General features: G+C 46.9%; 2 long non-coding RNA genes across 2 annotated transcripts in view; one reads left to right on the forward strand and one right to left on the reverse strand.

The window, feature by feature from the left end:
- Positions 1-9,774, reverse strand: part of LOC108802798 — a 23,095-nt gene extending 13,321 nt beyond the window's left edge. The window contains exons 1-2 of the long non-coding RNA XR_001942237.1: positions 9,764-9,774; positions 1,716-1,723 (exon numbers count right to left, since the gene is read on the reverse strand). This is a non-coding gene — a long non-coding RNA (uncharacterized LOC108802798). The remainder of the gene's footprint in view (positions 1-1,715; positions 1,724-9,763) is intronic.
- The window catches only part of LOC108802800, a 15,314-nt gene extending 3,086 nt beyond the window's left edge, over positions 1-12,228 (forward strand). Inside the window, exons 2-3 of the long non-coding RNA XR_001942238.1 lie at positions 1,458-1,531; positions 12,218-12,228. This is a non-coding gene — a long non-coding RNA (uncharacterized LOC108802800). The remainder of the gene's footprint in view (positions 1-1,457; positions 1,532-12,217) is intronic.
- The last annotated feature ends 2,426 nt before the right edge of the window (positions 12,229-14,654 follow it).

Consider the following 14,654-nt stretch of genomic DNA (forward strand, 5'->3'; position numbering starts at 1 on the left):
GGGGGGACTGTGGAGATGTGATTGGAGAAGGGGGGGACTGAGGATATGTGATTGGAGAAGGAGGTCTTTAGATATGTGATTGGAGAAGGAGGGGCTGCAGAGATGTGATTGGAGAAGGGGAACTGAAGACATGTGATTGGAGAAGGTGGTCTTTAGATATGTGATTGGAGAAGGGGGGGCTGCAGAGATGTGATTGGATAAGGTGGGACTGAGGACATGTGATTGGAAAAGGGGGACTGAGGACATGTAATTGGAGAAGGGGGTCTTTAGATATGTGATTGGAGAAGGAGGGGCGGCTGCAGAGATGGGAAGGGACCATGATTTGAGAGGGCTGGGGAAAGGTGATGAGAGGTGATGGAAGGGGTGCTGGAGTTGGGGGAGAGGTGCAGGGGGGACGGTGGTGATGGGAGAGTCCAGGGGGCATATGAAGATAGTGGAAAGAACAGGGGGCATGAGAGAGATGGGGGAGAAAACAGGCATATCTCCTAAACCTACAGGGGTCATTTATAGCTTTAAGAGATATGTGTCTTCAATCTATAGAAAATAAAAATTAACCCCTCCCCATTTATTTAAGTGTAATAATTATCTAAAATGCTTTGACATACATCCTAATATTTAGGAAAATCTACTGCTATTTTTAAGAAGATCTCCAGAGTTGTTCTGACTTCTTAAGCCTGTACTATAAATAACGGGGTATATGAGTGTGTGCATGCATGAGTAAATGACTTTGCATTTTTGTATGTGTGTACATATGAGTGTATGTATACGTGCATATGTAAGATGGGGCCTCATGTTTATTTTTTGCCTAAGGCCTCACAAAGTCTAGAGCCGGCAGTGAGGACCCAGCAAACAAAACACACACAGGAATTCAGCTGAAGACAGAAGAGGTGAGGGGGGTAAATAAATCATTAAAATAATTCGTATTTGTAGCCTAATGTTCTATAAAGTACTGTTGCAGCAATGCAGAATGGCACCCTCTATAGAGGACTACAAAGCTCAGCAGTACTTTAAACAGAAATGCTATTGTTATATAAAGTATTGCTGGGATGTGTAGTTCTCTATAGCCTGTGCCATTCTGCATTGCTGCAAATAGTAGGGATGTACCGATATATCGGCCACCAAAACATATCGGCCGAAAATGGCACTTTTAGTTAAATGCCGAAATTGCCATTTTCCTGCCGATACAGCAACGCATCCCTTCTTTCTTTCCTCCCCGCATTAGGTCCGCCACTGAGTGTACGTGATCTTTTGTGATGGTGTAGAGAAAACAAACGTCGGAGCTTTTATTGTATTGGAACAATCATTTGATGTGTACATAGGGCCCCTCATGTGACTTTTCTATAGTGGTGAATCCTCCATCTCATTCTTCATTAGATCTCATTCACCTCACTGAGTCACAGGTTTCATTTTGTCTTCTTTTTCTTTCCATGAATACAAATCATCGACAGAGACCAAAGATGTTCACATTGAAGAAGTCCCTGTTCCTGGTTTTCTTTCTGGGGATGGTCTCCTTATCTCTCTGCAGGCCTGAGTAAGTATGTGTGAGCTGAACTCCGGGCAAATAACGAAACACATATATGGGAGTATTTTACCTACCAAAGAATTTGTATCTCTGCCCATCCAGCCCAGATTCAAACAACTCTGCCCTACAGACAAGCCCTACCCACCGGTGCTGAAAACTTCATTTTTCTCTGCTGTAGTTTGGTAAAACTTACTTGTCCCTCTGCCAGTATCTGACTGGACAGTGAAAGGAGAAGCAGAAGACTGATTAGCTCATCTCTCTGTCTCTCTTCCTATCAGCATGCTGCTTGCACTGCAGCACAACTGATTTAATAATGTATTGATCATTACAGAGCTGCTTTAATATATGTCCTTTATATGTGGTTGGAGTTCAGGTTTACACAGGTTACACATCATCTCATAGATGTCCATGATCATAAAACCATGTTCATATTACAGGACAGGAAGTGAGGGGAGAATCTCTTCAACAATAAAAACCTGACACAATATCTAACCCTTTACAGTTCCAACCAAACCAAAAGTCAAAATTTCACCTTTTGAGGAGACTCTGTCACCAACGTACAATATCTCGGTAAAAGCTCAGACAATATCGAGTATTTTAGATGCTGACCTGCTGTGCTTTTTCCATAAATTATTTGTTATTGACTTGTAATGTTCCTTTAAATATGCTGGAAAATCTGACTACTCCAGGAAGAGTCAAATCCTTAGTACAGCCCCTTCCCCCCTTGCATGTGTGCTGTGCTGGCTCAGCCACTCCATCCCTCCCCTCACCATTCTACTGTCAGAATGTTTATACTGCTCTGATATACAGTACTGTTTATGGAAACAAATGAGGATCTATAATTAAGGAGATTCCCAACGTATTTCCATAAATCAAAATTTATACAAGTTCTTTCATTTGCGCTGACTTTGAAGACAAGAGGAATAGAAAAGTATACAAAATATAGATATTTATTAATTAAAAAGCAGTGCAAAATAATAATAAAATATAATTGGTGACAAACAAAGAATATGGATCAGATAATAACAATTAATTTGATATCACGGGTAATGCATAAAAATGTAACCACAGGATATTGTTCAAAATATAAATGTAACCAAGATAAAACAACTTTTTAAATGTAATGGGTGTCTTTTCAGTATCTGACAGAATAAGAAAACAAAAGGCTCAGAATTGACATGTGACTTCTCCCAGCACAGATATTCACAAGCTCTAACTTTCACAGCGCATGGGCGATATTTATCCCATCATGCACAGGGCTGGCAATAAGCCCAGACCATTCAAAGTAGAGAAAAATTACCACCAGTTTAATTCAATATATATCAGACTAGACCATTGACTAGAAACTGAAATCAGTTTCCTGGAGATTATACAAATGTATATAATTATCTCCCAAAATTGAAAGACACAATTTTTACTGCAGTTAAAAATTATCTCAAATCAATTTAGATTCTACAAGAACTCAATGGTTTACCCGAATATATATATATGTGGCTAGTGAATTGCCTAATATACAGATAGAAAGTATACTTTATCAGCAATTTAAATTTAGTTGTTTGAAAGAAGTCAGCAGTCAATACTCATCAACCAGGAATGGTCTCTTTAGTTCAGTTTCCTTGGAAAGCCGTCCTCAGCTTCTGACCTATACCCTTGGAATGTATTTGCTTACTGCCTTGTCTTGTTCGACTCTCTCTGATGATGGAATTCCCCTTGGTGTTGGAATCTCTCCCTATATCCCCCCCTGTGATGTGGGCTTGGTTTAGTGTTCCACGTGATGATTGACATGAAGTATAACGTCATTCTGTCCTTTTTAGCATATACCTTCCCCTCACAATCACCACCCGGGGGCACTATTGTTCTATGTAAAAATTGGGAGCATTTCATTTAATTTCACTAATTTCTAAAGATAAGGCAGTGATATGACCTTTGACCGAAGTCCTTGGACAAAACCATGAATATAAACTTTTGACAATACTTGATTACATAGTGTCAGACTTTCGGTCTGTTTCTTCAATTTACAGCTTAGAGAAGATCTACCCTAAAGCCATTAACATTCTTTCTCAATTCCTTAAAATTGAGGTAATGAGTCTCAAGACACATTGGTTTCTAACACATTAAAATAAAATAAAATACATTGGCGTGTACCACCCAACACTTTGCACTTAAAATATAAAAACCCCATTATTAATAATACACACTAATATATTTCAATGGGTACACTAAAACAATATATAATGAATATAGTTTGGATATATAAAAGTACATGTATAAAACTTTACTTAAAATCAGTCAATTAAGTAGGCATATAGATGCTGCATATAATATAATTATATAATAACATTATTGCTAATATTTATTACTGAAATGAATAGTAAGGTTTCATATGGAACTTTTAAATAAGCCCCTTTCTTCTATTAATTGAGCAAAGAGAAAAAAAATACTCTTTAGAAATTCCAATCTCTTGTAGGGAGGCAAGAAAGTAATCAATCAAGCCCTACACAGGCTGGCACCATCTTTAACTGATGTGCGTCTGAGACCCCCACAATTTACGATCCGAAGAATGTTTATACTAACATTCCTAATTTCTCTGTGAATGTCTCTGTCCAAGAGAAGAATGAACTTATATTCACCTTTTAGCACATAGACAAAATGGCCACCAGTATGCCCATAGACACATCTGTAAAATAACATGTTTAGGCCTGTGAAATTGATCCCTTTCTGCCCAATAGTTCTGACACTACAAATTATTTTCTGTAGCTGCTGGAGGAGCTATAGAATACTGTACAATGTTATGTGTGTGATAGCTCTGTGTATGTTGGGGCTACTGACATCTCATCCAAGATGGCGGCACCCAGAACATGTTTTTGGTGCCTACACACGGGAGGATTTTGCAGGTAAATAACTTCAATAAAATCCATTCAGTGACCATATAAAAAGACTTGTGTTGACCTGAGTGGTCTGGTGACAGGGTCTCCTATAGAGGACAAGGGACATAGTTGTCCAATTTGTCCAGATCAGGTGAAGATATCACGTCAATGGAAACAATTGAGATCCCAGGTGTGGAAGGATCATACCTCAGTAGGGAGCCTATATGAATTTCTGAGGCAGATAGTCCCAGTCCTGAATCCGCACTCCACACATCCAGGAGGACATGAGTCTAATATCTGCTTATCTGCATCTTACCTAGGATAAGGTGATGGGAACTCCTGATAAGAATATGTTGACATCCCCTCTTCATGCTTCCTTGTAGTAGGGTCCACTTGTTGATGAGAAAGTTCTGTGCCATAGTGCAGAACACATCAGAATCTTCCTGCTGGCTACTCAATAAAGGATTCCAGTCTGTGGCCGCCCTCTGGGCCATTTTCCATCTACATGTTAGTGTTCCTCAACGTGACCTAAAATGAGACATTTTCTGTCCCCAGTAAAATCCTGCTTGTGTACAATGATCAATGTTGCTTTGTTTGACCAGAACTGTTTCTTCTCCTAGGAGCCATGCCGATAAAGAAACCAGCAATGATCCCACAGAGGAGGAAAATGCAGCCGGAAATGAGGAAAGCGTAGAGAAAAGAGGCTGGGCCAACACACTAAAGAACGTTGCTGGTGGATTGTGTAAAATTACTGGGGCTGCTTGATTGTGAATTGGAATGCTAAACAGATGTCTAATAAAAAAGCAAAATTAATTCAAAATGGCTCCAATACATAATGTAAAAGGCTTTGAAACGTATATGAATATCTCTATCTATCTATCTAATTATCTATCTATCTATCTATCTATCTATCTATCTATCTATCTATCTATCTATCTATATTACCTTTTGGCTTATTTCTGATTTTTGCCATGTGATTCTTCTGTAATTTTGGACATCTGAGATATTTGGAGGGACACGATCAGTATTGATATTCATGGCTTTTCCAACCAACAAAACCTATGACCAAGGCTCAGCGCCAAGTCTGCAAACATCTGAGTTGCTGAAAAGTCTCTATGAAGTCATAACGGACATCTGCAGTTGACCAATGAATAAATCTGATACCAATTCCATATCTTAGATGTTATCACCATAAATGATGATGCAATAATGTAATAAATCAGACGAGCTACAGCATACATTTGGTGTCAGTGTGTGTTTTGCTTGCTTGGCAATATTAACCCTTGCCATCACGTACTCCTGGGCTAGAGCACGTGACTGTTAACGTGTCTCCGCAGCTGAGCTCCATCTTCCTAATAAATAGATTATTACAGGTTGCTAGAACCCATCTGAATAGAAAGTAAAATGGAGCCAGCGGACATACGTTCACACATGGTGTCATTTAACCAGAGACTAGAAGCTCTCACCCTTAAGATGGCCGATGTACAGGCTGAAAATCGCACCCTCAGGGCCTTTATCTCTGAGAACATGACCAATAGACCTCCCCTTCCTGAGCCCCAGGAACCCAAGATCAGTCCACCAGAGCTTTTCCAAGGGGATAGAAGGAATTACCGCTCCTTCATTTCAGCCTGTAAATTAATGTATGATATGAAACCCCGCACGTATGCTACGGAAAAAAACAAGGTGTGTACTACCATATCGTACCTCCGGGGGGAGCCTAGAGCCTGGGCTAATACATTCCTGGAAAATGAAGATCCTATCTTGCATTCGTTTTCCGATTTCTGCGAGGCTATGTCCTACGACGACCCCTGCAAACAGATTTTGGCAGAATCTGACCTCCGCTCCCTGAAACAGGGCAGGAGACCGGTCGAAGACTACATAGCAGAATTCAAGAGGTGGTCCACTGAGTCTGAGTGGAATGATGTTAGTCTTCGGAACCAGTTTAGACTCGGGTTGTCGGAAACACTCAAAGACGAACTAGCTGGCGCAGAGCTGCCCACAACACTCGAAGCTCTCATAAGGCTTTCCATTTCAATTGACCGACGCATGCATCTGAGCGATCCACGGGGGTATCCTATTCTCCTCAAAGAACCACAACCAGTGAACCAGTGCTCCCTATGGAGATCGGCGCACTCCGCGGTCCCCTCTCCCAGGAAGAACGAAACCGCAGGCGTATCCTTCGCCTCTGTATGTACTGTGGGGGACCCGAACATACAGTTGACGCTTGTCCTCAGCTGAAACGGAAACCCTCGGGTGAGTTGAGGCCCTCTTTCAGACTTCTCTCTACTACCCCCCAAATGACTAACCACTGTGAACTTGATTTACTTTTACAGTGGGATCAGCAAAGAATACAGCTTAAGGCCATGATCGATACCGGAGCATGCGGAAACTTCCTTGATGAAGCTGTTGTGAAAACAAATAAAATACCCATAATCAAAAAACCAACCCCGGTGTCAGTGCGTGTTATTGATGGCAGTACTCTCGCCTCAGGTCCCATCACACATCAGACTCAGCCACTCTTTTTTTTTTGTAAATTCTTTATTTAACAAGGGTTTTTCACATTTTCCTTATACATATACAGTTCCTCAAGAGGGTCCAAATACAATCATCATATCTGGCAGCAAAGTCAGGGAGGACTTGACTTTGGTGAGGCATAGCGCCCTTAGCTGCTCTCTAAGGGAGCAAAGCTGAAAACCCACCGTGCGCTCCACCGAGGTCTTGTGACAGGATTCAAGGTGGCGAATCTGCGTCAAGAGATCGGTGATACGAGCTAGGCGCTCCTTTTTGAGTCTGGCACCCTGGGAATCTGGGCAGAGCCGAGTTCCTACTTGGGAGGAAGTGGTGGGCTATGGCCAGCAAGTGGGCAAACACTACGGGCAGGGGAATTTTAAGCGGGTGAGATGCTATCTCTCGGGTGTCAGTAACATAACTAGCGTAGGGGAGGGCCCCCAACAGGGCCTCTCCTTTTTCTAAAGGGGACATCCTAAGCATGGAGGCACAACTGCTAAGCACTGAGAATAGGAAAGTAAAATGGAACATTAACATTAACAAACATTTAACAGTAACAATGACAACCTGGCAGGCCGCTACTCCAATGTTAGTAGGAAGGATGGGGGAGTTGTCCAGGAGGGCCCATGGTAGGTGACCACTCGGACAAGCCGCGTCTAGAAGGTGCGCTCATGTCTGGTATGGGGGTGGAGGGGGTTACCTCTCACAGCCCGCGAGGCGGTCCACTACTCCTTCGAAGGCCATCCCGGAGAACTCCCACGCATCTGGGACCCTGCCCGGAACCACTGGGATGGAAGAAAGAAAAACATTAATTTTTTAAATAAACATTATGGTCATAGCAATCAATGGGAACCGTAGCCTCACAACGGTTATGTCGGTATGAGTCATATAACGCCATACTGTGCAGACCATCGAGCTGTACCCTTCACCCACCCAAAGAGTTTGTGTATTTCAGTCCCGGGCCCCCCGTCATCTTTGGGAGCAGATGGATAAGAGAGCGGGGGGTAGGGGAGGGCTAGACTCCCCCCTTGTCCGGAGGAGAGGGGGCAGCAGAGGTGGGGATCCCCCGAGTGACCAGATACGGGGGGCGGGAGTGTCTAGAGGCTCTGGTATGGCAGTCTCAGGTTAGCCAGACATACATTTCAGGAGGAGTGTAGGCAGTCAAGTGGCCCAGGTTCTCTCTATGGTGGCGGGGGTGACAACAACAGGGACTGTCCGTGCCGGGAACGTTGGGGTGCATCGGCGAGTAGGGCAGTGGAGTGGGCATCTCACCGGCGTCGCGCGGGTTAAGTGAAGGGACACATTTGTGAGATCTTCGTGTCCCGGTGCATCCCGATATCCAAGGTTCCATCAGCGGCCGGCGGCATGGGCGGCAACAGGCCCTCCAGTATAATTTCTACCAAGTCTCAGTGCGGCAGAGTAGGCCTCTTCCAGGCTCCCGCGGAGTTAGGGTTCGCTGGATGTGGGTGCAGGGCGGGATGCCCTGGGTCTGTTCCAGGATGTGCTACGCCTCCGTCTGGGTTGGGGGAGAGGACGGTGTTCCGTGTCCAGGTCCAGGCCTAGCCAGTCCGGGATCTCCACAGGCGTCACTCCGAGGAATGAAAAAAGATCCTCTAGCTGGGTTGGATGGCGCAGGATGAAGGACCGACCGTTGCGTCTCACATGCAGGCTGAAGGGGTAACCCCACGTGTAGAGGCCTCCAACACGTCTGATTTCAGCAAGAAGGGGTTGCAGTAGGCGCCGCATATGGAGCGTGCGGCGGGACAGGTCCGGTAGGAGGGTTATGTCGGCTCCATCAAAGGGGATTGGGCCCTTCTGCCACGCTTTACGCATCACGGTTTCCTTTACATCGAAAAAATGAATGCGGCACAGTACGTCTCTAGGCCGGGGGTCGCCGTCTGCTCTGGGTCCCCCCACACGGTGGACTCGGTCGATCTCCAGGATGGAATCTGGGGACCTATCCATCACAGTGTTAAGGATGGCTGTCACTGTGGGGCGGAGGTCCGCTGCACCTGTGGCCTCTGGGAGCCCCGGAGTTTAACGTTGTTTCTCCGGGACCTGTTTTCAAGGTCATCTTGAGCCAAGTATAGGGCGGAGAGATGGCGGTCATAGGACGGCCTATCCGACTCTAAGCGGTCCAGTCTGCGGGACAGGTGGGTCTGGTCATCCGTTAGGGTTGATACTCTCGACTCCAGATGGGAGACCGTCTTGTGGATGCCCGCTATGTCGCGTTTCAGCGCAGCTTCCATTTTAGTCACCAGGGCGGCCATGTCTTGCCACGTGGGCAGGGACAGGAGGATGGAGGAGATCTCGTTAGCAGAGAGGGAGGTCGACACCTCGGACGTCTGTGGTGGGGTGGGGTGAGGCGGAAAACCGGATCCTCAATTACGCTGGGTGCGGGCTGCGAGTCAGACATCCGTTGCCGTGTAGACGTTCCCGGGTTCAGAGCATGCGGTGAGTCTGGGGTATCTCGAGGTTGGCGCGGAGGTGTAGGCCCCTGAGGCTTACCCTGTGTCTCTGACGCCATGGCCGGCCGAGGGGTGTTGCGGGTCGACGGCGCTTGGCCCGATAAGTAGCGCTGCAGGGATGTCAGGGAGTGCCGGCTGTTATTAGACCTGGATTTCCTCTTCTGCGACATTAAGAACTGGGTTGTAGGATGTCTCGGCCTTCTGAATAATGCCTGGAGATAGCAGAGCTCTAGCAATGTGCTTCCTCACGCCGCCATCGCCAAGCCACGCCCCTGACTCAGCCACTCTTGATGGTGATCCAAGGGGATCACGTTGAGTGCGTTACCTTCGCCGCACTTCCCTGTAGTCCTTGGACTACCGTGGCTGCGTTTACACCAACACTCTTTTGAATGGAACACTCTTTCCCTTACTCTTAACTCCCGGTTTTGTCAAGAAACCTGTCGGATATCTGTGCCCATAATGTCACTAAACGAACCTCGTTTAGAGATGACAAAGTCTGTACCATTGTCTTATCAGGACTTCGCCGACGTATTCAGCACGAAAAATGCGGAGTCGCTCCCTCCGCATAGACCCTACGACTGTCCCATAGACTTACTACCAAATTGCAAAATACCCTCAGGGAGGATCTACCCCCTCTCGGAACCCGAGCTATCCCACCTCAAGGCCTACCTTGCCGACAACTTGAGAAAGGGGTTCATCAGACCCTCCTCATCACCTGCTTCCTCAGGTATGTTCTTTGTGAGGAACAAAGATCTCTCTTTACGTCCCATCATCGACTACAGGGAGCTGAATCGAGTCACCATTAAGAACCGGTACTCTCTTCCCCTCATTCCTGAACTACTGGAAATACTCCAGTCGGCCGCTATCTTCACTAAGTTGGACTTAAAGGGGGCCTACAACCTGATTCGAATTAGAGCAGGAGACGAGTGGAAAACAGCTTTCCGGACTAGGTATGGTCTGTACGAGTACTTTGTGATGCCTTTTGGTCTCTGTAATGCCCCAGCCACGTTCCAGTTCTTCATAAATGACATCTTTCGGGATCTGTTGGACGTGTGCGTGGTTGTATATTTAGACGACATTCTGATCTACTCAAATAATCTTGCAAAACATCGTAAACATGTTCGCTGGGTGCTAGCCAGGTTCAGGATCCATGATCTCTATGCCAAGCTAGAGAAATGTACTTTTGAAGTCTCTTCTATACGTTTTCTCGGTTATATAGTCTCCCCAGACGGTATCGAGATGGATTCAGAGAAGATCAACGCAGTCCTGAACTGGCCTACTCCTCGCACTCGGAAAGCCGTGCAACGCTTCCTGGGGTTTGCAAACTTCTATCGGAAGTTTATACGTGGGTTCTCGGCTCTCGCTAAACCCCTGACACAACTGACGAGGACGACTACTTGATTCCACTGGAGTCCTCAGGCTCAAACAGCTTTCAAAGATCTGAAGGATCAATTCACCAAGGCTCCTATCCTAAGACTCCCCGACCCTCAGATGCAGTACGTTCTGGAGGTCGACGCCTCTCAATTGGCCATTGGGGCTATACTATCCCAGAAGGAATCTGTGCTTCTCCCGCTACACCCTGTAGCGTTTTACTCTCGATCATTAACACCCGCGGAGATCAACTACCCCGTAGGGGAAAAAGAGCTCTTAGCCATCAAGGCTGCCCTGGAAAACTGGAGGCATCTCTTGGAGGGTTCCCTTCATCCAATCCTTATCTACACGGATCACCAAAACCTCTAGTACATTCAGAAAAGCAAGACCCTGTCCGCAAGACAGGTTCGCTGGCCATTTTTCTTCGAACGTTTCAATTTCTTCATTACTTACAGGCCAGGAACTAGAAATGGGAAGGCAGATTCTCTCTCTCGGAAGGATGAAACGCCTAACTTGGCCCCTCCACAGACTCACATCATCCCTCAGGAAAAGTTTCTCAACGCCACTTTCTCCCTGAAGGACCAGTTGAAAGAGGCCCTAGCAACCGAACCGAACCTCCCCGAGGTACAAAAGGATAACGGAGGGTTCTGGTACAAGGAAAACAGACTCTCTGTACCGCCTGCCCTACAACCGAGGTTCCTGAAAGTCTGTCATGATAACCCCTTAGCCGGGCATCCCGGAATTACAAGGACTCTCGAATTGCTCAGCCGACACTTTTGGTGGCCACGCATGAAGGAGACAGTCCAGAGTTACGTGTCAGGTGTCATGTGACACCTGTGCTCGTGCCAAACATGTGGTTCGGGCCCCCTATGGTCTCTTGATGAGTCTCCCCATTCCGGAAAAACCATGGCAGACGGCGTCCTTGGATTTCATCGTGGATCTTCCACCATCTGCCGCTCCTAGCACCATACTCGTGGCTGTGGATCTGCTGACTAAGATGGCTCACTTCATCCCCCTGAAAAAGTTACCCACTTCATCTGAGACGGCAGATGCCCTCATGTCTTCAAGCTCCATGTCATCAAGCTCATCAAGCTCCATGGGGTCCCTAAGACCCTCATCTCTGATAGAGGCTCCCAGTTCATATCAAAATTCTGGAAGGCGCTCTGTTCCAGGCTCCAGATTGAACAGCGGCTGTCTAGTGCGTACCATCCCCAGACGAATGGTCAAACGGAGAGGATTAACCGCTGTCTCGAACAGTACCTGCGCTGCTACTGTTCTCATCTGCAGGATGATTGGCTCTCGCTTCTGCCCATGGCCGAATTTTCGTACAACAACTCGACGAGTGCCACCACGGGGCAGACGCCCTTTTATTCTAACTATGGTTTTCACCCATCCTTCCTCCTACCTCAGACACTCCCATCTAATAACCCTGCTACTGAGGATTATTTCGAGCGCCTCCAGTCAACAAATGCCCTCCTGAGGAGTAACATCGAAAAAACCCAAAGGCGTCAAAAGTACTTCTATGACCGTCGACGCAGGCCAGCACCTCAGTACAAGGTGGGTGATCTGGTGTGGCTCTCCACCCGTAACCTAAATCTGAGAACTCCCTCTAGGAAATTTAGTTCTCTATTCATCGGTCCATTCCCTGTCTCCTCAGTCATAAATCAGAATGCAGTCCGTCTCACCTTGCCTCCTGATCTCAGAATTCACCCCACGTTTCATGTGTCGCTACTGAAACCCCACGTCTCCAATCCGTTCCCGGATCGTGTACCTCAACCAGCAGCTCCTGTCACGGTTGATGGACAGGAGGAGTATGAGATTGAGGAGATCCTTGACTCAAGGAAGTTCAGAAATAGGCTGCAGTATCTTCTACGTTGGAAGTCTTACGGGCCCCAGGAGGACTCCTGGGAAGACGCAGCGGGAGTCCATGCTCCCGTCCTCGTCCGCAGGTTCCATGCATGCTATCCTTCGAAGCCTTCAACCCACGGAGTGGGTTCCCTTGGTGGGGGGTCCTGTAATGGATCCCGGGGACGCCGCCGTTCCGAGTCACGGAACCGAGTGGAAGCTTCGCCCCTGGGCCGACGACGTCAGGCAAGACCGCCCCCGGCCTCATCATAAGCCGCGACCACACAACTGTCTGGCGTTCCAGCAACCCTATGCGGACGCCAGACGAGTGCCGGTCTCCCTGCCTCCAGCTACTTCCACCACAATCTTGCGGAACATCAACCACCCGACAGCTGACCCCCAGCTGGCAACCTACCTTGGGCTCTCTGTGCTAGCGTGGCCAGGAAGAAACCAACCCAAACTTCAGGACACCTAAACCGCAAGTATTCCCCTCTGGGCTGCTACCCACAGGGGATTCAACTGTCTGCTATAGTTTATCCTGGATTCGTATGTACTGTTACATTGAAGATAAGGGGAACCTGCCCTCTGCTGGTGACTAAAGATATTGTCTTCACTACTGTGATTATACTCATTCTGCAGACCACTTGTTGCAAACCTGCTTCAAAGAACTGTGATACTACGTGTTTAACATATGTGAAGTAAACATATATGTTGTTACACAAACAACAAAGTCCTTCCATATATAACTGATTGGGATACCAAAGTATTGGGGTTGTGTGAATAGAACATAATCACCAAAGAAGTGCATTGCTGTGTGAAGTAACATTAGTAAGCCTATCTCTCCCGCAATTGTCCCTAAAGACCAATCCTTATTGCCGCATTCCGCATTAATACCAATTACTGTAGGTGTAGCAAGCTTAGTTAGGTTGGAAGATAGACCGATGATGCACTGAGCTTGCTTGGCAATATTAACCCTTGCCATCACGTACTCCTGGGCTAGAGCACGTGACTGTTAACGTGTCTCCGCAGCTGAGCTCCATCTTCCTATTAAATAGATTATTACAACAAGCCTGAAGTGAATAGCCGAACAACGGCAGCTTTGTGAATAACCCCCTAAATCTAACTTAGATTGTTTGGGTCATCAGAGAAGCCAGCTGTGTATATCAATGCTGGAAACCATGGTGTTCATCCCTGCAGGAGGTATGTCAAGTGGGGTCATAAATAGAGATACAATCTCATGGAAAGGAGGTCACGCATAGCTCCCTGTGGTATTTTATGGGGGTTATATGCACAAAGGAAACCCCCTCAAGATATCCTGCAGTGCATCTAAATGTGGCTGTACATCACCTAAGGATCAAAGGGCAAGATGCTGACCTAGAGGGCTTCTGGGAAAATGGGTGTCGAAGTACTTGTATAAATGGATCGTGTGTATTATAAAAGACAGCGCCCAGCCATATTGCGCTCTCTGAGCCCTGGCAAGACATAGAACCAGAAGAAGGACTTGCTACGTAATGTATTGTCTTTGTCTCATTCTCTTATTGTCTTACTGATAATATACATTTGTTTCTATTTTTATAATTTTAGTCTCTCTCCCCCGTGCCCTGTCTGGGGAGGGTTGCTATGGACTGTCTTATCTGGCTAGGCCTGAAGCCTAGGAGACCAAGCCATGCCCTCACACCGAGTCAGGTCTACCCAAAGAACTTCTTCAACACCTTTTGCTTCCCCCCACCGGCGGCCAAGTCCGTGCGGCCAGCTGTCCCCGAACACTGTGCCCAGCTGCTCACTCCCCTCCAGCAGCAGACGTCCATTGCGGCCTCATTCCCAGGACTGACCCACGTCAGTACACAGACTCCCTGCAGACGCAGCTCCACTGTTCTGCAGTCTGGAAGCTTACACCATTCTCACCCCTCCACACCAGAGGACATTGAGCCCAGAGACAGCAGGCCCTGAACAGCCCTAGGCTGCCACACTCCGGCAGCTCCTCTGCCTCTCCTCCTCCCAACTGTGTCTCCCAGCAACAAGGACGCCACAGCTCAAGCTTTGAACTGCCCCCAGCCTGGATATCGCAACAGA

Source organism: Nanorana parkeri, unplaced genomic scaffold, assembly GCF_000935625.1.
Source record: "Nanorana parkeri isolate BGI_ZX_2015 unplaced genomic scaffold, ASM93562v1 scaffold3126, whole genome shotgun sequence".
Taxonomy (NCBI): Eukaryota; Metazoa; Chordata; class Amphibia; order Anura; family Dicroglossidae; genus Nanorana; species Nanorana parkeri.